This window comes from Erinaceus europaeus, chromosome 9 (genome assembly GCF_950295315.1).
Source record: "Erinaceus europaeus chromosome 9, mEriEur2.1, whole genome shotgun sequence".
In the NCBI taxonomy this organism is placed as follows: domain Eukaryota; kingdom Metazoa; phylum Chordata; class Mammalia; order Eulipotyphla; family Erinaceidae; genus Erinaceus; species Erinaceus europaeus.
The window spans coordinates 17,023,802-17,044,896 of record NC_080170.1 but is presented as its reverse complement, the minus strand read 5'-3'; the positions used below and the strand labels follow the sequence as shown (position 1 = coordinate 17,044,896).

The window sequence follows — 21,095 nt, the reverse complement described above, 5'->3', positions numbered from 1 at the left end:
TGCAAGTGCTGCCTAGTCCTTGCATTTCCTGACATTCAGTCCTCCTCATCTGTTAGGACGTACTTTGTTCTTTGCTGAATTTGGGTAGCTCTTGATATAATTGATTATAAGTCTTTTGTCTGATGTATGGCCTGCAAAGATCATGTCCTCTTCTGAAAGGAGTCGCTTTGTTGGGGAGGTGGTTCGCTTTGCTGTGTAGAAGCTTTTCAATTTTAGGGAGTCCCTTTTGTTGTTGTTGATATGCTTGTTGCTCTTTGCGTTAGTCTTTCTCTGGCAATTGGATTTGTATTATAGAAGATGCCTATAAACTTTAGATGGAAGTATGTTCTGCCAATATTTTCCTCTAAGTCCTTGATAGTTTCTGGCCTAAAACCTAGGTCCGCAATTCATTTAAAGTTTATTTGCATATGTGTGTGTGTGTGGTGTGTGTGTGTGTATAGTGGCTCAATTCTACTTGTCGGCATGTTTCAAACCAACTTTTCACAACTTTGGTTCAGTATATGTAAATAAGTCAATATGATCTATTGCATCAATAAAAAAATAATAAAACTCTAACCACATGATTATCTCAACAGATGCAGATAAAGCCTTAGATAAAACCCAACATCCTTTCATAATCAGAACTTCAAAAATGAAATAGATGGAATTTTCCTTAACTTAGTGGTGTCCATATACAACAAACCAATAGGCAACTTCATACTACATTGTGAGAAAATGAAAGCATTTCCATTTAGGGCAGATAGTAGGGTTGTACGTTTCCTATGATTGTATTATTCCACATAATGTTGGAATTTCTTGCAATGTCAATCAGGCCAGAGGAATGAATTAAAGATACTGACTGGAAAAGAAGAAGTCAAACTGTGACTATCTGCATATGATGTGATAGGATACAAAGAAAACCCTAACTAATCCAGCAAAAGCTTATGGGAATTATTTGGAAATAGAATAAGGTGTCAGGTTACAAAATGAACATGGGAAAAAATCAGTGGGAATTCCTTTCTGCAAACACTAAGTCCGAATAAGAAAGGAGAATCAGAATGTGTTGGAAGATGGACAGGGCATTCCATGACCAAGGGAAAACCACTAACACTTCTATTTTTAGCACTGAAAATGCAACTGTTGACTTATACTCTTAGTAGTCAAGCTCAAGAGTGTAAAAAGGAATCATCATTGAGTTATTCATTTGTCTGTCAAAAATGTCAAGGGGCTCTAGCCTGACTTACCTGGGCATATGACCCCACCAATGTATCCTGGAGCCCCACCTCCCCAGATCCCTGCCCCACTAGGGAAAGAGAGAGAGAGAGAGGCTGGGAGTAAGGATTGAACTACCAATACCCATGTAGAGTGGGGAAGCAATTATAGAAGCCACACCTTCTACATTCTGCGCCCCTTAATAGCCCTGGGTCCATATTCCCAGAGGGGTAAAGAATAGGATAACATTCAAGGCAGGGGGTGGGATACAGAGTTGAGCAGATGAGAACTGTAACCCTCTTATCCTATGGTCTTGTCAATATTTCCAGTATATAAATAATTGAAAAAAATGTCAAGGGGCACGAAGTTTATTACAGAGAGGAATCCACATGTGTCTGTTTGGATCCCAGTTTTAGCCCTCTCAAGAGTGGCCCAAATGCTCAGGGAGTTATCCATGAGGTTGTGTCTTTGAATTGCTGTCATTTCTCCGAACTCACTGCGGTTACTGAACAAAGATACTTCCTACTGCCTGATGCAACTGCTCTAGTGGGTGATCAGGATGATTTTAATTAGCAACTGTGGTTGGAGGTAACCAGGTAAGTTTTGATGTCTTCATTCCACTGGGACCTGAGAGGAGAACTTTATGGCCATGGGCCTTCTCCCAGACACATGCTAGGTAATTGCAGGGATATTTGAATGAGCCATACATAATCCACTGAGACAAAGTGGTAATTCTTTTAACCATATGGGAGAATGTGACTACATACCACCAACCAAACTTTTTCTTTTGTTCTTTCTCTGCACAAATAGGCTCCCTAGCAAGAGATGCAGTCACAGGCTTCCTCACTGTCAGGTTCATTTTCTGAGAAATGGAGGCATCAGGGAAATTCTGCTTTCTTCTGACACATTTCCAAGCCAGGCCCAATATTCAGAAACCATTTATTCTTTCCCCCTGTTTGGCAGGGATACTTCCATCTGTACCACTGGCTTCAGGGGGAGTGGCCCAGCCCCTGAGGCCCTATCCACTCAGAGCAGGGAGCTGAGCTCACCTGCCAGCACACCCACTGATGACTCCCAGGAACTCTTCCTGGTAAAGAACAAAGGTTGGGTACCATCTTTCTGGACTTGCTGACATCTGCCTTCCCTTTCTCTGGGGACTTCAGCTTGACCTTTCTTGAGCAGCCATGTGGCACTGGATCTGGGATCTTGGAAAGGAAGTGCTCTCTCTAAGGTCTGAAGCAGGTAGATGGTAAGAAGAATGGACTTGGAGGTTAAGGTCAGGTTACATGTTCTAAGGAAGGCATGTGGAATAAGCCATGAAAATAGAGCAACTCACAAGGGGGCAGTTTGTGGGCTCTCCAGTAGATCTTATATGTTGTTCATTTTATAGAACTTTTATTTTCTAATACAAATGTTATATTTCTTCCTCATTGGTTTAAAGAGTCGTGTGGGCAGAGACAGAAAATCTCACTTGATATTGTACTGCTTCGCCATGTGTGTGATGCACATTTGAGCTGCTAATCCATGAAGATCAAATTGATGTGAGCCGGGGCCCATATTTAGCCTAGGATGAGCAGTGATTTGAAGAGCCTACTTTGTGGAAGGGAATGCTCTATGGGTGATAATTGTCATTTTATATTTGACATGACTCTCGACCTCATCAAGATCAAGTTGTTCAGAGTAGATACTAATACAATTTCGTTAAATGCAATCTCAAATAAAGTCCCTTACCTAGAGTCCCATGTAATTAATAGCAAAGGTTTGGGAGTGTTTAGTATTCAGGAATTGTTTTTACAGAGAGATTCCCTTTGCCTCCATGGGGACTAAAGCAGGACTGATATTTATATAATACAACTTGCTTCCATACTGGTTTAAACCAGGCACACTCTATAAGCCAGAGACAATGTTCTCGTTACAAATGAAACATGCCCTTTCACTTGTTTGTTCAACTGAGACCACACTTTCCATGCAGATGTTGAACCAATGACAGAAATACACAAAGTTCCAGAAAAAGGAAATCTTAAATTATGGATAACATTTAATTCCAGGGAAAAATAAAATAATAATACTAACAAAAACAGCCTGGTTTTGGAGACAAGAAGATGCTGTGCTCTGGCTATGGGCCAGGCAAAACAACCAATCAAAACTATGGAAGGGAAACAAAATAAAGTGTATGAACTGGGTGGGCTGGGTGGTTGGTTATTTAAACTGATTCAAGTGTTGCCTTAAGCATTTGAAATGTGTTTGTAACTTTGAAGTGGTCACAGAATTTTTACAAATTCCTTTTTTTTTTTTAAACTGCCACCAAGTTTCTGCTAGTCCTGCACTAAGAACTCACCTCTGCTCCAGCCAGCCATTTTTCCTTCCCCTCCCACACCTTTTTTTTTAGATAGGACAGTTTGAGTGGAGTTGGGCAGGAAAGATAGAGAGGGAGAAGAAAGACCTGCAGACCTGTTTCTCCAGTCAAGCAGCTTTCACCCGAAGGTGGTGAGGGCCTGGAACCACAGTGCAGTGATATGTGTGCTCAAGCAGATGTGCCACCAGCCTGCCCCTTATTGACTTACAGTTAATGGTAGTCACATCTGAAAAGTCAGTCCTAAATACCTTTGTTCTGCTACATAAATTATTCATGTTGTACACTGGATTTCTAGAACTGACTCAGCCTGTATACCTTCGCATAATGCTCTGCAAGTCTATTGCTATTGTTGATACTGCAAAAGTTCTGTTTTTTTTTTTAAGATTGAAAGATAGTCCATAGAATAAGACTGAATAATACATTAAATCCTGTTTATTCATTCAGACTAGATATCTACTGTGAACAATGCTACAGTGAAGATAGAAATGAAGACATCAAGATCCTGGCTTCATGTTTTGGGGACACATACCTGGAAGCAGAATTGCTGAACCAAATTTTACTTCTCTTTTCATTGTCTATAGAAAACATTGACTCTGTTTTTTTTTTTATACTAGTTGAACAATATTTCATTCATTCAAGCAAAGCAAAGGCTTATCAGCTCTCTAAACCTTGCCAGCATCTGTCATCTTTTGGTTTTGATAGCGGTGACTTTAGCCGATGTGAGAAGATGTCTTATGGTGAAATTGACTGTCAATTCCATAAGTGATGCGGAGGACCTTTTCACTCTCCTATCACATATTTTCAGCCACGTCTATTAAAGTCCGTTGCTTACTTTTTAAAAATTTCTGTTTTGGGCAATCAATGTTTTACATTCAACTGTAAATACAATAGTTTATGCATGCATAACACCCCCCAGTTTCCCATGTAACAATATAACACCCATTAGGTTCTCTATCATCCTTCTTGGACCTGTATTTCTTTTCCCACTTGCCACTTCCATTTCAAAAGATATAAAGGCATTTTCTCTGATCAATAAAGGCATTTCATTGCACTCCTGCTCAGCCATGAGTCCATGGTCACTTGTCTCCCCTGTGATGTAACCCTACATCTGGTGGATCAACCTGGGGCCTAACCCACCCATCCTCCAGATTAGTATACACTGCTTGGCTCTCTGCAGCCTGCTGTTTTACAAAGGCACTGTGATTCTTTTTTTCCCTCTTATAATCTTTCTGAGACCCCTCCACCATGGGGGACCTTCTTCCTTATGAAGAGGTTTCCCAATCCCTCTACTCCTTTTTCAGGAGATGGTTTCTCTGTCTCTGGTACATTTTATTTGGGATACACCTTGGTTCCTTATGAATGTGATCATAGAGCTTGGGAGATGTGTGAATATTTCCCCCTGGGAAGCCCTGCATTCCCTCTCCCATGTCTCCCATGAACAAGGGTGGCTCTAACTTGCAGAACCTTCTCCAGATGTAAGCTATATGTTACTCCCCTATTTCTGTAAAGAATGGTACAAAGCTTAGTATCGTCCTGTTCTCAGGGGAGGTCATACCCAGAATTGTTTTAGACTTTGGCTGAGGGCTATCTCTACCATTAATCTTCTATGGGGGGCATATGGATCTTTGCCTAGTCGTGGACCACTGCTCATCTCGGTCTGGTACAGTATAACTGTTCATCTTTCTTTGTTTCAATATGTCAACTTGTACCTGGGAGGCCTCAATCTCTGTATTCCTTCTTTGAGGGGCAGTTCATAACATGACTTGTTTTGTCCGTCTATGTTGACCCACCTTCCCCACTTTCATAATGTAACTTTCAAGTATGCCCCTGTGTAAGGGAGAGTGGGTGCTTCTGACTTTCCATTCCCACCAGGCACTGCCAAAGCATTATTAATCAATTGTGACAGTATAATTATTTGTAACAATAACGGGGACAATGCTTCGACCCATTCTTGTCCTCCTGCCCAGCTTCCTTGAAGCCTGAATGCAGTTCCAGTGGAGATGACCCTGTCAGGATCCCTGGTGAACTCTGATGGGGCGCCGCACCTCCCTACCACTTCTCTCTCCCCCCACCTCGCTCTCTCTGAATATCTTATGTTTGCTGTCTGTTTTCAGTTGCGTTTTGTAAGAGGGTGGTTTGCATGACTGAATTTTTCTATGAACCATTTTGCTCTAAGTACTCTCAAATTTAATTGAATATACATTAATATGTATATGTATATATATACACAGACACATATATAAATACATTAGATGTAGCCATGGTTTCTGGAGATGTCCAGAATCAATCCTGAATTTTATTTCCTTTTTTGATTTTTACATGTCTTGGTATAAATGTGAAATGTTTAATTTAGAGAACTGTATGAGTGTGGGTGGGAGAGATAGCATAATGGTTTCGTAAATAAACTCTCATGCCTGAGGCTCCATTGTCCCAGTTTTAATCCCCTGCAGCACCATAAGCCAGAGCTGAGCAGTGCTCTGGTAAAAAAACAAAACAAAACAGAACAAAAAAAAAAAAAACAAAAACAAGAACCAAACATTGTCACTAACTTGTTAACTCTCTAAGTAACCTGAGTTTGTTTAAAGTGTAAGGTAAAAATTAGTTAAAAATCTATATATCACTAATAAGTGTTAACTAAGTAAGCTGAGTTTGTTTAAAGTCTAAGGTAAAATTAGTTAAAAAAAACAACAATATTTTAACTAAATCTACTCTGAAGATCCTAAACACACTTAGGGTGTGTCTCCATCATAAATGTGTGTAACTAAAGGTAGAAAAGACGCTATTGATATGTAAAACTCTCATATACCTTCCCAATTAAAAAGGTTGAACCAGAATCCCAAGATTGAGGAAAAGACTATGTTTTGACAACACAGAAATGAATATATGTTGTATAGATATATGTACTGTTCAACTTCAAAAAGGAAACAAATATACTGGCATTTCTGACAACACAGACAAAAAGGGGAAGCACATTGAGTGAAGAAAGTTTGACTGAGAATGGCTACAAGAGAAATCAAACCCCAGAGGTCTGTGTGTTGGCACACCTAGTTAAGCACACATGGTGTGAAGCTCAAGTATCCACGTTCAAGCCCCAGCACCTCACCTGCGAGTAGGAAGCTTCACTAAGAGACAAAACACGTCTGCAAGTGTCTACCTTTCTCTCTCCCTCTCTATGTATCCTCTTTTCTCAATTTCTCTCTGTCCTATTCAGTGAAAAAAAAAAGTCTGCTGGAGGAGAAGACTCATAGTGCTGACAACAAGACCCCACAAAAACCCTAGAGGCCGGAAAAAAAAAGTCAAAACCCAAAAAGAATAAGACCCAAGATATAGCTTACATAGATAGTGCACTATATTGCCAGGCACTGGACCCACATTTGAGCATTCCTCCACCAGAATGAATTAAGCTTCTGGGCTATGGTCTCTCTCTCTCTCCTTCTCTCTGTCTCTCAGTCTCTCTCTCTCTCTTTTTCTTTTTTTTTTTTTTAACCAGAGCATTGTTCAGCTATGTTTATGGTGGTGTGAGGGTCTAAACCTAAGTCTTTGGAGCCTTAGGCATGTGAGTCTCTTTGTCTAACCATTATATTGTCTACCCCTGTCCTTCATCTATTATTTCTTTTAGGAGAAATAGAAGGGATGAGTAGAGAAAGTGTGAGAGAAGTAGACAGTCCACCACCATGGAGCTGCTCTGTGTTGTCCTCTGTGGTACTGGTGATCACATTCAGGGTATCCCAAATGGGAAGACATGTTCTCTACTGGGTCTAACGTTCTACTGACTCCATATATTTGAAGAAGATATGCTACTTAAAAATATAAAGTGGCTGTAGGTTATGATTGCTCTGAAATTCCTGAGGGATGGCTTTGTCTTCAGAGAGAAGCATGACCGTTTCTCCTATCTAGTTCCCACCCCAATTACAGAGCTGAGAACTCCAGGGAGAGCAACAAAGGAGTGACCTAGACTCATTGCTGGGGCCTGGCAAGGAAGCTGGTGTGTCAGTAATCCCACAGAAATTGTGCAGGTACTTCAGTTGCTGGGATAGGGAGCCCATAATCACTGGTGAGTGCTAGTGTTCTTCTGAAGTTTTTGTACATCACACACACACAGACCATTGCTCCACAATGATTAAGATGAAGGATTAAGAGATAGGAATGCAGAGTATGACCCAACACAATGTACTCACTGGTTCTTCTGCTTTCTACAACACAGTCTAACAGAAGAATGGCGAGTCAAATACGAACTGTGGTTGATTTTATGGTAAATGCTTTCAACTGCTACTTCTGCTGGATGTAGGAAAGGAGAACTCAGAATTTACTATTTGCTCATTTAGTTCATTGGTGAAGTTGGTTTCTTTTTCTTCCCACAAACAAAAATTTAGAAGATTTATTGGTGATCCTCATCAAGTTTTGTGTTACCCAGACCATAATATTTATGCTGATGTGTGTGTGTGTGTGTGTGTGTGTGTGTGTGTGTGTGTGTGTGTGTGTGTGTGTGTGTGAATTGATGTCTTGTCAAGAGTAAGGATACCACTTTTCAGATAATTAAAGGAAACTTACATTTTGAATATCATTTCAGCTACTAATTGGAGATGTAAGATGTTGTCAAGTCAGATGGATTCAAAGGCTTCGCAGCTCTCTGTGGTAACTCTGGTGAGGCTGGAGAGAAAACCCTTCCTATTGCAGCATAATCAACAGGCAACATGTTTGCTATATTTTTCTTCTTGTAATTGTCTCTGTCTATCATTATTTCGTTTTTCCTCTCCATAAATATCAAAGTAGGGAGTAGGTGTGTGCTTGTTTCTCTGGTTTTACTCTGATGAGCTGCATAACTCTTGAGTTCACACTATGTTATTTCGTGCCATACATCGAGAGAAGATTAAATGAACACAACAGATCGATCCTCTGATATGGGTGCTTCCAGAGACAAAACTCATGCCTGAGAAATTAAGCGATGTGACTTTGTGACTGAATTTCTGCTCATTGGATTCCCTGATAACAAGGTGCTACAGAGATTCTATGCTTCTGTCTTCTTCCTGGTTGACCTGGCAGCTCTGATGGGCAACGAGCTCATTGTCACCCTCACCTCCCTTGATCAGCAGCTCCAGTCCACCATGTACTTCATTCTGAAGAACTTGTCTTTGACTGATATCTGCTACATTTCCACCGCTGTCCCCAAGTGAATCATGAACACCCTGAACAACAGCCACTCCATCTCCTTTGTGGGCTGCGCCTCTCAGGTTTTCCTGGTCCTCTTTTTGGCAGGCACAGAGTATGCTCTCCTGCTCATGATGTCTTATGACCGTAAAGCTACCATCTGCCACTCTCTGCACTATGAGGCCATCATGAACAGTGGGGCCTGTGTGCAGATGGATGATCTATGGATCCCTACATGTGGCAGGGACATTTTCTTCCCGTTTTTGTGGCCCTAATGTTGTATGTCAGTTCTTCTGTGATGCTCACACTTGTTTCTTTGGGGGATGAAATTCTAGAATATGCATTTCTCATTGCCAGCTATTGTTTTGATTTTATGTGTCTCATTATCATGGTTATTTCCCTTGTACAGATTTTTTCCACTGCTCTGAGAATCCCTTCAGAAGAAGGCTGGTTTAAGGCCTTCTCCACCTGTTTGCCTCACCTCACCGTGGTGAGCTTGTTCTTTTTCTCTGCAGCTTTTACAAATAGAATATCAGCTGCCGGGAGTCGGGCTGTAGCACAGCGGATTAAGCGCAGGTGGCACAAAGCACAAGACCGGCATAAGGATCCCGGTTCGAACCCCGGCTCCCCAACTGCAGGGGAGTCGCTACACAGACGGTGAACCAGGTCTGCAGGTGTCTATCTTTCTCGCCTCCTCTCTGTCTTCCCCTCCTCTATCGATTTCTCTCTGTCCTATCTAAAAATGACAACAACAATAATAACTACAACAATAAAATAACAAGGGGCAACAAAAGGGAATAAATAAATAAAATAAATATTAAAAAAAAAGATCAGCTGAAAATTCCCCATCATCACTGAATCGCTTTATGTCTGTGCTATATTCTGTGTTACCTCCCAGCCTTATCCATTCATTTATAGTGTGAATAACAGGGACATGAAGATGGCCCTTGAAAACATTTTTGGAGTAAGAATGACATCAGCCTTTTGAATTAAAAAAATAAAAGGAAATCTTGGTAGATACCTATTGTAGAGCAAACTGATTAGGCTTCAGATAAGAATGCAAATCAGTTATGTACTTATGAGTTTTAGATTTCACTCCCATAGAATGCTACAAGTCTTAGGAGATCTTCTCCTCCCTACAGAAGTTTTTTGTTGATAAAACTTAAACTGGGGCAGTAAGGAAGTAGCACAGTGGGTTAAGCTCAGGTGGTGCAAAGAGTAAGGAGCATCATAAAGATTTTGATTAGAACACTCAGGTCTCCCTTCCTGCAGGGAAGTCACTTCACAGGAGGTGAAGCAGGTCTGCAGGTGTCTACCTTTCTCACCCACCCTCTGTCTTACCCTCCTCTCTCCATTACGCTCTGTCCTATCCAACAAGGACAACAACAATAATAACTACAACAACAACAAAAAAAAAAAAAACAAGGGCAACAAAAGGGAATAAGTAAATAAATGAACATAAACAAAAAACTTAAACTAGAGGTGGCACCTCAAGTGGTAAACTGCTGGACTGTTACCAGTCACTGTGAGAGGATATGGGATTTTAGCATCAGGAATCTCTCCTTAGGCCCCTCTCTGTCCATGAGCCACATGTGTTTGCACTTACCATGACTTGGTGGGTTCCCAGTGTAGTGCTAGTCTTGTTTTTGTTGTGTTCTCAGGTGATCTTCTTTGCTATTCCTAGTTGGCAGGGAGACAAAAAAAAAAAATGCAACTGCTATTCTTTCCAACTTGTTTGAGTGTGGTCATTCCATAGGCATCTTTATCTTTCTGATGTAGCTCACTTAACATAATTCCTTATAATAGCTCCATCCAAGATGGACCAGAGAATGGGTTCATTGCCCTTAATAGCTTCGTAGTATTCCATTGTGTATATATTCCACAACTTTCTGAGGCACTCATCTGTTTTTGGGCACCTTGGTTACTTGCAGGTTTTAGCTATTACGAATTGTGCTGCCATGAACATAGGTGTACACATTTCTTTTTGGTTGGGTGTTAAGGAATCCTTGGGGTATATCCCTAGGAGAGGAGTGACTGGGTCATATGGAAGGTCCATGTCTAGCCTTGTGAGAGTTCTCCAGACTGCTCTCCACAATGGCTGGACCAATTGACTTTCCCACCAGCAGTGTACAAGGGTTCCTCTGTCCCCACACTCTCGCCAGCATTTGCTGCTGCTGTCCTTTTCAATGTATGCCATTTTCACAGGGGTGAGGTGGTATCTCAATGTTGTTTTTATTTGCATTTCTCTGACAGTCAGCAACCTAGAGCAATTTGTCCTGGGTTTGGTAGCCTTTTGGATATCTTCTGTAAAGAGTGTTCTGATCATATCCTTCTGCATCCCACAATAACCTTGTGTCCATATTCCCAGAGGGATAAAGAGTAGGAAAGCTATAAGGGAAGGGGATGGGATACAGAGCTCTGGTGGTGGAAATTGTGTGGAGTTGTACCACTCTTATCCTATGGTTTAGTCAATGCATCCTTTTTAGAAATAAATATTTAAAAAGACAAAATTATGTGATGACAAAAAAGAAAAAAGAAAGGATAAGAAGAAAGAAATGAAGCTGCTGCTATTCTGTAGCTCTGCCTCTAGAAATATTTTCGGTCAGCATTTCTCAGTAAATTAGAAATTTTTGCAGCATCAATTCAGCATAAGTTTTCAGAAAATATTTGATACCAATGATTTATTTCAAATGTTTTTGTTGTTGTTATTGTGTATTAGTGATCGCAATTTAGAGGTTGCAAGTGCAGTAGCCTATATCCCCATACATCACAGCCAAGTAATGCGTTGATAAAAACAAAATCAACACAATGTTTCTATGTAGTTATGAAATAGCAGTCATCTAAACACTGAAATAAATACGTATAAACACTTGTTACATCAAAGTTTGATAGCAATTTCTTCTTGGAAAAGTATTAATTAAAAAGGCCTTCAACTCGTGGTGTAGAAAGTTCTTTGGGAAATATCAAAGCAACTAGACAGATTCTCAAAAAAGATTGATTTAAATCCTGGGAATTCCAAGTGGGAGCAGGATTTTAGGGTAATAGGAGATAAACTACAGAAGAAAAGGGGACAAAAAGGAACCATGGTGGATTATTATAAGTCTTCTCTATTGTCAAAATTCCCATGTCCAGTGACATATACAATATATACAATACACTACTGACCCTCAAGAAAGTTGACTTTCTGACAACATAGATAAAAAGAGTGGGTGCACACCATGATTAGTGAAATAAATGAGACTGAGAAAGACTGAGAAATCAAAATCCAAAAATGAAAAGATTAAGATCCTGAGAGATAGCTCACTTAGATAGCATGCTGCATTTCCACAATGGGTCCCAAGTTTGAGCATGCTTCTAACACAGAGAAGGAAGCTTTGGTACTGTGGTCTCTCAGACTCTCTATATCTTTTTATAGAAAGAATAAAAAAATATTTCTAGGGGTCCAGTTGTATATTTCTTCTAATCATGTGACCCATCCAGGGCCTCTCACGTACAGAGCGACCACGCACAATCAAATCCGTACATTATTTCTTTGAATAGCAAGAGCAAGTGGATAGAAGAGACAGTTCTTCTCTAAAATTTGCCCTTCTTCCGTAGCCAGTCAACAGAGTCAGGTTGAGCCTGATGTAAAGTTTCGAGACCTCCTTTGAATCTGGAGAGGTGGCAGTCGTTGACTATGTGGGTCATAGTCTGTCTGTAGCCTAGGGGCAGTTCGGGTAGTCTCTGGCCCCCCAGTGATGGAACATAGCGGCGCATCGGCCATGGCCTGTTCGATAGCGATTGAGGAGGGCCCAATCATAACGTGCTAGGTCAAAGCCGGGTTGACGCTTGCAGGGGTCTGTGATGAGGTGTTTGTTCTTTACCTCAGCTGACTGCCAACTCTGTTTCCAAGAGTCTGGAACAGAGAAGTTCAGTGTAGGCATAGGGGACCAGATTGGGTGACGAGACGTCAAGCGCTGGACAGGGTGGGCAAAGATATCCACGTATATTGGCAGGTCCGGTCGAGTGTAGACGTGAGAAATGAAGTTAGATGATGCTGCATCCCGACGAATATCTGGTGGGGCGATGTTGCTAAGAACTGGCAGCCATGGAACCGGGGTGGAATGGATTGTTCCAGAAATTATCCTCATGGAGGAATATAATTTGGAATCGACCAAGTGGACATGGAGGCTACGGAACCATACTGGGGCACAGTATTCTGCAGTGGAATAGCATAATGCCAGAGATGATGATCGTAGTGTGGAAGCGCTCGCGCCCCATGAGGAGCTGGCCAGTCTTGCAATGATGTTATTCCTCGCGCCCACCTTTGCTGCAGTTTTTATGAGATGTTCGTGAAATGACAGAGTGCGATCGAGAGTAACGCCAAGATAGACTGGCTGGGCTTCATGCCGGATTCTCGTATCGCCAAGCTGCACATTAAGCTCATGCGAGGAAAAGAGCCTGGCTGTTTGGGATCGTATAATAGGGAGAGGTCATTCGCTGAAGCCCAGTCAGCTAAGATAGAGCCGTCAGCACGAGTGGAGGAATATCCCCAGTCTTGGTGATGACTATTAAAGTCTCCAACGTAAACAGCTGGGTGATTCGGGCTAGGCAGGACCTCATTATCCCACGAGGCACTGGAAGGCTTATATATGTTGACGAGCTGAATAGTTCCAATAGTAATGGAGTGGGAGAAGGTCGAAGAGGCCGTATGATAAACGTCCGCAAGACAAGATTTGGCGTAGATGGCTCGGCCGTGTTTAGGATGGAGGTTATAGCATATTAAATCGAATCCACTGATGGTGAATCGAGCAGCTTCATCGACTGCTATATGTGTTTCTTGCCGGCAGATAACATCTGCCTGATGCTGTATCGCCAGTTGACCAATAAGAACGCGTTTAGCAAAGGACAGCTCCTCAACATTAAGTTGGAGGACTGGAAGAGCAGGACCAACAGCTTGAAAGCTGACAGGAGCTGCTTGTTGCTGGCTTTGAAAGTGACTGGGATCCATGTGGATTCAGTCGGCTAGGAAGGATCGTCAGTTTCCCCAATGAATGGGTACTCACGAGATGCACCACGGCAAGGTCGATCCAATGCACCCCAGAAGAGACAGTGAGAGAAGCACACAGCACAGTCCACTGTCATGGAGCTGCTTCTCTGTTATTCTCGGTGGTGCTGTTGATGACATTCAGGGTCTCCTATATGGTAAGATATGTGCTCTACCCTCCTCTCTCCATATTTCTCTGTCCTATACAACAACACTAATAACTACAACTATAAAAGAATAAGGGCAACAAAATGGAATAAATAAATATTAAAAAATTAAAAAGTAAAGTAGCTGTGGGTATTTTGCCCAATAATTCCTGCGGGATGGATTTCTCTTCAGCAAAGAACATGGACACTTCTCCTATTTAGATTCTACCCCAATTCTAGAGCTGGGACCTTTAGTGACAACAAAGGATTGGCAGTGACCCAGTGCTGGAGCCTGGCAGGGAAGCTGGCAGCCCAGGGATCCCAAAGGAATTTTGCAAGTACTTCAGCTGCTGGGACACAGAACCCACAGTCACTAAGAAGTGCAAGGATCCATGTGAAGACTTTGTACCTTACACAAACCAGAGAAAAGAACATGCCCCATTATTAGGTGTTCCCTGGTTCTTCTGACTTCTTACCTCACAGAACTAGCATAGGAGAATGAGGAGCCAAAAGTGGAATGTGGCCAATTTCACCAGATTCTCTCAACTGCTACTTCCGCCGGATTCAGGAAAGAAGAACACTGACAATTCTATTTGTTCATTTAGTTAATTGGTGAAGTTATTTTCTCTTGTTTCTTTTTTCCTGATAGAACAATAAATAGAGAGGTAATTTCTGTGTTCCACACAGTCCAAAATATTTCGTATATGTATATGTGTGTGAGTGTTTGTGTGTGTGTGTGTGTGTATTAATGTTTTTTCAAGAGTAGATTCATGGTTTCCCAAAAAAATTTGGAAAGAATTAAAGAAACTATATGTATTTTGCATGTAATTTCAATTTTTCTAGTGAAAATATTAAATACTGTCCAGACAGATTGTTTCCAAGACTTTGCAACTGTCTGTAGCCACTCTGGTGAGAATGGGAAAATTACATTTCCTACTTTAAGATTGAAAACAAGCACTATTATCTGGAATTTTGTTCCTCTTGCAGTTGTCTCTAATGTCATTCGTATTTCATGTTCCTCTCTATAAATATCACAATAGACAGTAATTGTGTAAAATGTTTCTGTGTTTGTGCTCTGATGAGCCACCTATCATTATAGATCACACCGTGTTAATAGGTGAGCTAAATTAAAGTAGAGAAATATGAACACAACTGATTGAATGTCTGATGTCATTGCTTCCACAGAAGAAACACTCATGCCTGAGAAATTAAGCAATGTGACTTTAGTGACTGAATTTCTGCTTATGGGATTCCCTGGTGACCAGGTGCTACAGGGACCCTGTGCCTCTGTGTTCTTCCGGGTTTACCTGGCAGCTCTGCTGGGAAATCTGCTCATTGTCACCCTCACCTCCCTTGACCAGTGGCTCCAGACCCCCACGTACTTCTTCCTGAAGATCTTGTCTTTGACTGATATCTGCTACATCTGCACCACTGTCGCCAAGTGCATCATGAACACCCTGACCCACAGCCACTCCATCTTCTTTGTGGGCTGTGCCTCCCAGGTTTTCCTAGTCCTCTTTTTTGGCAGGCACAGAGTATGCTCTCCTGCTAGTGATGTCCTACGACCCTTATGCTGCCATCTGTCACCCTCTGCACTATGAGGTCTACATTAACAGAGGGGCCTCTTTGCACATGGTGTCAGTGGTGTGGCTCTGTGCCTTTGCCTATAGACCCCTCACATGGCAGGGACAGTCTCTGCCCATTTCTGTGGCTCCAATGTAATGCCTCATTTCTTCTGTGATGTTCCCTCCATGCGTACACTTGTCTGTTCCGGGAAGAAATTCTAGAATTTGCATTTGTTGTAGTTAGTTGTTGTTTTGTTTTTGTTTGCTACATTTTCATGGTTATTTCCTATGTTCATATTTTCTCCACAGTTCTGAAAATGCCTTCTGATCAAGGTACGTATAAGTCCTTCTCCACCTGTGTGCCTCACCTCACTGTGGTGAGCTTGTTCCTGTTCTCTGCAGCTTTTGCATTTTGGGGTTCAGCTTCTAATTTTCCACCATCACTGAATCTCTTTATGTCTGTGATGTATTCTGTGTTACCTCCCAGCCTGAATCCCCTCATCTATAGTCTGAGAAACAGGGACATGAAGATGACCTTTGGCAAAACTTTTGGAGGAAGTAGGAGAAGAGCAGAGTGAGTTTTTAATGGTGATGGTTGGGTGCCTATTGTGTAGCAAATGGATTGGGCTATAACACATGGCTTTATAAGTATGAAGTGCCTGTTAGTTCTAGGTCTCAGCCACGTTGGATGCTGCATGTATGTGTTTCAATGGGCACGATAGTTCCGTGTATTAGTAATTTCTAATTTACTTGAGATATTCCAGTCATCATATTCAACATCAAGTGGCACTTAGTGTTCTCCATGTATTTTCTTCTATTTTAATTCTGCACCAATTTCCACTTGTAAGTTCAAAATGTATTCATTTAATTATAATCCTCACTATTATTCTTGCAATTTCTACTGCACTAGGTGCTTTACCATGTTACACCATTCTTTTTCATTTGTAGTCTCCATAATAATAGTTTCTTAGTTCAGGGAACATGGTTAATTCAACAATTACAAGGTTGGATTGGCAATTACTGCCATCTGAGCTATAATTAAGAGAACCTAAGAGTAAAAGATATTGCTAACTTTACTGGCAATCACCTAATGATATCTGCCCTAATAAGGATGTTAGTTCTTAAATAGAACCTATCGTGTTTCAATAGAGAGGTTGATGAGAAATGTTGTTCTCAGATTCCCAAAACCACTTTCCTTAGTGATAATTCCCTCTTCTGCATTTCACTCTTCATATTTTAATGTTATGTTTAAATGTCTAAACTATTAAGTCCAGGTACCAGTACATTACATTTACTTTTGAATTTGTAGAGGTGAAGTTGTAGAGATGTGCAGAAGACATTAATGCTTCAGGTTCTGAGGCCCGAGTTTCAATACTTTGCACCAGCTTTAATTAGAATGGAGTGGTGCTTCCCAAGGAGCTTGAAGGATTCATGTCAACTGAGACATGGCAAAAAGAGAAGAATGAAGACTGGATGATGTTACTTGTTGGTGGAACTTCATAAACAGGGACAGAAAGGGGACTGATAAGTAAAACTTGGACTGGATTTGGTGTATAGTACCAAAACAAAGCACGTTTTGGCAGGATGGAAGTAGAATGTTGTGATCAGGATTACTCTGGAGTCCTGGTAAGTGATGTGGAAGAGGACCCAGGTTTTGGCTGAGAGTGTAAGGTGAGACATTTTACCCATGTGTCAATAACTATACTGTAAACTGTTCATCTCTCAGGCTAATGATAAAACATACAACTAGTATATACGTAAGTGATTTTACTTTAGCTGCTTCAAAATTTTAGAATGTTCCTTCATTTGTTTCTAAAATATTACAACTAAATAGTTTTTTACTTTTCCTCAAGAAGGTTTTGGCAATTCTAGATGTTTTCAGGTTCCAGATAAATGATTGTTGTTTTTGTTCTATTCTCTTAAAGAAGCTTGGTGGAACTTTGATGGGTATTGCATTATATTTGTATATGGCTCTGGGGAGAATATTCATTTTGATGATATTTATTCTTCCAATCCATGAGCATGGGATATCTTTCCATTTCTTGGTATCAGTTGCTATTTCCTTGAGTAGCGACTCATAGTTTTCAGCATACAAGTCTTTCACTTCTTTGGTCAACTTTATTCCTAGGTATTTGATTGATTTTGCTGAAACAGTAAATGGGATTGATTTCTGGATGTCTTCTTCTTTAGATTTAGTGTTTGCATAAAGAAATGCCACTGATTTTTGTACATTGATTTTGTAGCCTGCTACCTTGCTATATTGCCTAATAACTTCCAGTAATTTTCTACTGGATTCTTTAGGTCTTTCTATGTATACTATCATATCATAAATAAAATAAATATTTTAAAAAAGAAAATACTATTAAAAAAGACGACAGTCATTTATCTGCAACCTGAAAACACCAAGAATTGCCAAAACCATATTGAGGAAAAGAAACAGAAATGGAAGCATCACACTCCCAGATCTTAAACTACATAACAAAGCCATCCTCATCAAAACAGCATGGTACTGGAACAAAAATAGGCACACAGATTAGTGGAACAGAATTGAAAGCCCAGAAAAAAATCCCAACACCTATGGGCATCTAATCTTTGATAAGGGGGCCCAAAGGATTAAATGGAAAATGGAGGCTCTCTTCAATAAATGGTGCTGGGAAAACTGGGTTGAAATATGCAGAAGAATGAAATTGAACCAAGCAAATGACCCCATCCAACAATGGGAAGAGGATTTGAAAAAAACATTCAGCTCAGCGGAGATCGAAAAGGCTAACACACATATGAAAAACTGCTCTAGGTCACTGATTGTCAGAGAAATGCAAATTAAGACAACACTAAGATACCACCTCACTCCTGTAAGAATGGCATACATCAAAAAGGACAGCAGCAACAAATGCTGGAGAGGATGTGGGGACATAGGAACCCCTTTACATTGCTGATGGGAATGTAAATTGGTACAGCCTCTGTGGAGAGCAGTCTGGAAAACTCTCACAAGGCTAGACATGGACCTTCCATATGATCCAGTAATTCCTCTCCTGGGGTTATACCCTAAGGACTCATAACACCCAACCAAAAAGAGGTGTGTACTCCTATGTTCATAGCAGCACAATTTATAATAGCTAAAACCTGGAAGCAACCCAGGTGCCCAACACCAGATGAGTGGCTGAGAATGCTGTGGTATATACACACAATGGAATACTATGCAGCTATCAAGAACAATGAACCCACCTTCTCTGACCCATCTTGGACAGAGCTAGAAGGAATTATGTTAAGTGAACTAAGTCAGAAAGATAAAGATGAGTATGGGATGATCCCAGTCATCAACAGAAGTTGAGTAAGAAGATCTGAAAGGGAAACTAAAAGCAGGACCTGATCAAATTGTAAGTAGGGCACCAAAGTAAAAACCCTGTGGTGAGGGGTAGACATACAGCTTCCTGGGCCAGTGGGGGGTGGGAGTGGGTGGGAGGGATGGGTCACAGTCTTTTGGTGGTGGGAATGGTGTTTATGTACACTCCTAGCAAAATGTAGACATATAAATCAGTAGTTAATTAATTTGAGAGGGGGGAAAAACAGTTGTATGTCTCAAAGTTTCTCAAAACACAAACAGATTCTTTTTAATATATAGGCTGTGCATTTGATATGCGGACTCTCTCAAAAGCCTAGACCAAGTAGATTAGAAGCATCCAATAGCACAGCTATATACAAGATACTGGATACTGTACAGCAAACCATAACAAAAGGACTTTTCAAAGTTAACCCAATTACGAAATAATGGGGTGATAACATTAAGTATCGATTGTCTTTTTGAACCCTAAGACAGCAGGAACCTCACATCTCCACTATAGAGCCCCTAATTCCCCCAGTCCTGGAACCCTTGGATAGGGCCCACTTTCTCGTATGTGTCACACAATCCATACCAAATAATATTGCATCCACCGATCACAACCTAACCAACGCAACGATTGCCACCTCAACATGCTTCACCTCAGACTGTGTCCAGAGACTTCACGTGTGGAATGACAACCCATCAGATTCATTACTCAGGTGAGACCTTTCCTTTTACAGTACACTCTAATTTCATCTCAGGTGGTTCACTTTCTAACAAAGTCCTATAATCTAGATATACCCTAGTTTCTGTGAGAGAGAGCTTATGTTCACACGTATCCATAAACTACTGCAAAATATATACCTGAAAGCAGAAGTACACTATAGTTTGCAGTGAGTACCTCCCAAACACTTCCTCTCCACTATTCCAAGCTTGGGATCCATGATTGCTCAACAATTTGTTTGGCTTCGTATGTTAACTCTCTTTTCAATCACCAGGTTCCAGATGCCACCTGGATGCTGGCCAGGCTTCCCTGGATTGAAGACCCCACCAATGTGTCCTGGAGCTCAGCTTCCCCAGAGACACACCTTACTAGGGAAAGTGAGAGGCAGACTGGGAGTATGGACCGAACAGTCAACGCCCATGTTCAGCGCGGAAGCAATTACAGAAGCCAGACCTTCTACCTTCTGCAACACTCAATGACCCTGGGTCCATGCTCCCAGAGGGTTAGAGAATGGTAAAGCTATCATGGGAGAGGGTGGGTTATGGAGATTGGGTGGTGGGAATTGTGTGGAGTTGTACCCCTCCTACCTTATGGTTTTGTTCATTAATCCTTTCTTAAATAAAAAAATAAAAAATAAATAAATAAATAAAATAAATAGTTTGTTAATGTTAAATGTGTGTCTTTTCATTCCTTTATTGGGGGCTTAATAGTTTACACTAAACCTAAAATACAGTAATTTGTACATATGTAAAATTTTGTCTTAATTTAAACGAATTTAATATTTATTTATGATTATTATACATGTTATGGTAAAATATTTTGTTTACAAACGTTAACAATACAAGATAGAATGGTTGGGTGAGAGCATCACTCTGCCCTATGAATCTAGGAATTGAACTTGGCAGCTCAAATTCAGATTCAAATCCACCATCCATTATCTGTACTGCATCCTATCCTCAACTGGAAGTCATTTCAACTATTTTAGTTCTTATTTCATTATCCTAACCATTTCCTAATAATCCTAACCACTTCTTTAATAATTCTGACTATATTCATTTATTGGGTGGAGACAGTCAGAAATTTAGAGCAAAAGGAACGAAGCTGAGAGAGAGAGAGGGGAAGAGAGAGAGAGAGAAAGTGAGACAGAGAGAGAGAGAGAGAGAGAGACCTGCAACACTGCTTCACCTCTCATAAAGCTGTCCCTCAGCAAGTTAGCATCAAGGGCTCAAACCTGTGTATTCTTGTGCTCAAGCAGATGCTGTACCACTCAGCCTGTTTCCCTCTTCTTTTTCTATCTTAAATTCTTCTTCTTTTTTACTCACTTGATCATTTCCCTTATCTTTTTATTCATAAATTTTTATTTGTAAAAAGGAAACACTTATAAAAAAAACACCAGATAAGTGGGGTACAACTCTACACAATTCCCGCCTCCGGAACTCTGTATCCCATCCCCTCCCCTTATAGCTTTCCTATTCTTTAACCATCTGGGAGCATGGACCCAGGGTCATTGTGGGATGCAGAAGCTGGAAGGTCTGGCTTCTGTAATTGCTTCCCCACTGAACTTGGGCTTCGAAAGTTTGATCCATATTTCCAGCCCACTTCTCTCTTTCCCTACTG

The 21,095-nt window shown here is 40.9% G+C and overlaps 2 pseudogenes; both read left to right on the top strand.

Annotated features, from left to right (window-relative positions):
- The first annotated feature begins 8,473 nt into the window (after positions 1–8,473).
- Positions 8,474–9,683, top strand: LOC132540283 (olfactory receptor 14A16-like; annotated as a pseudogene).
- A 5,380-nt stretch (positions 9,684–15,063) lies between these two features.
- On the top strand, positions 15,064–16,010 carry LOC132540282 (olfactory receptor 14A16-like; annotated as a pseudogene).
- The last annotated feature ends 5,085 nt before the right edge of the window (positions 16,011–21,095 follow it).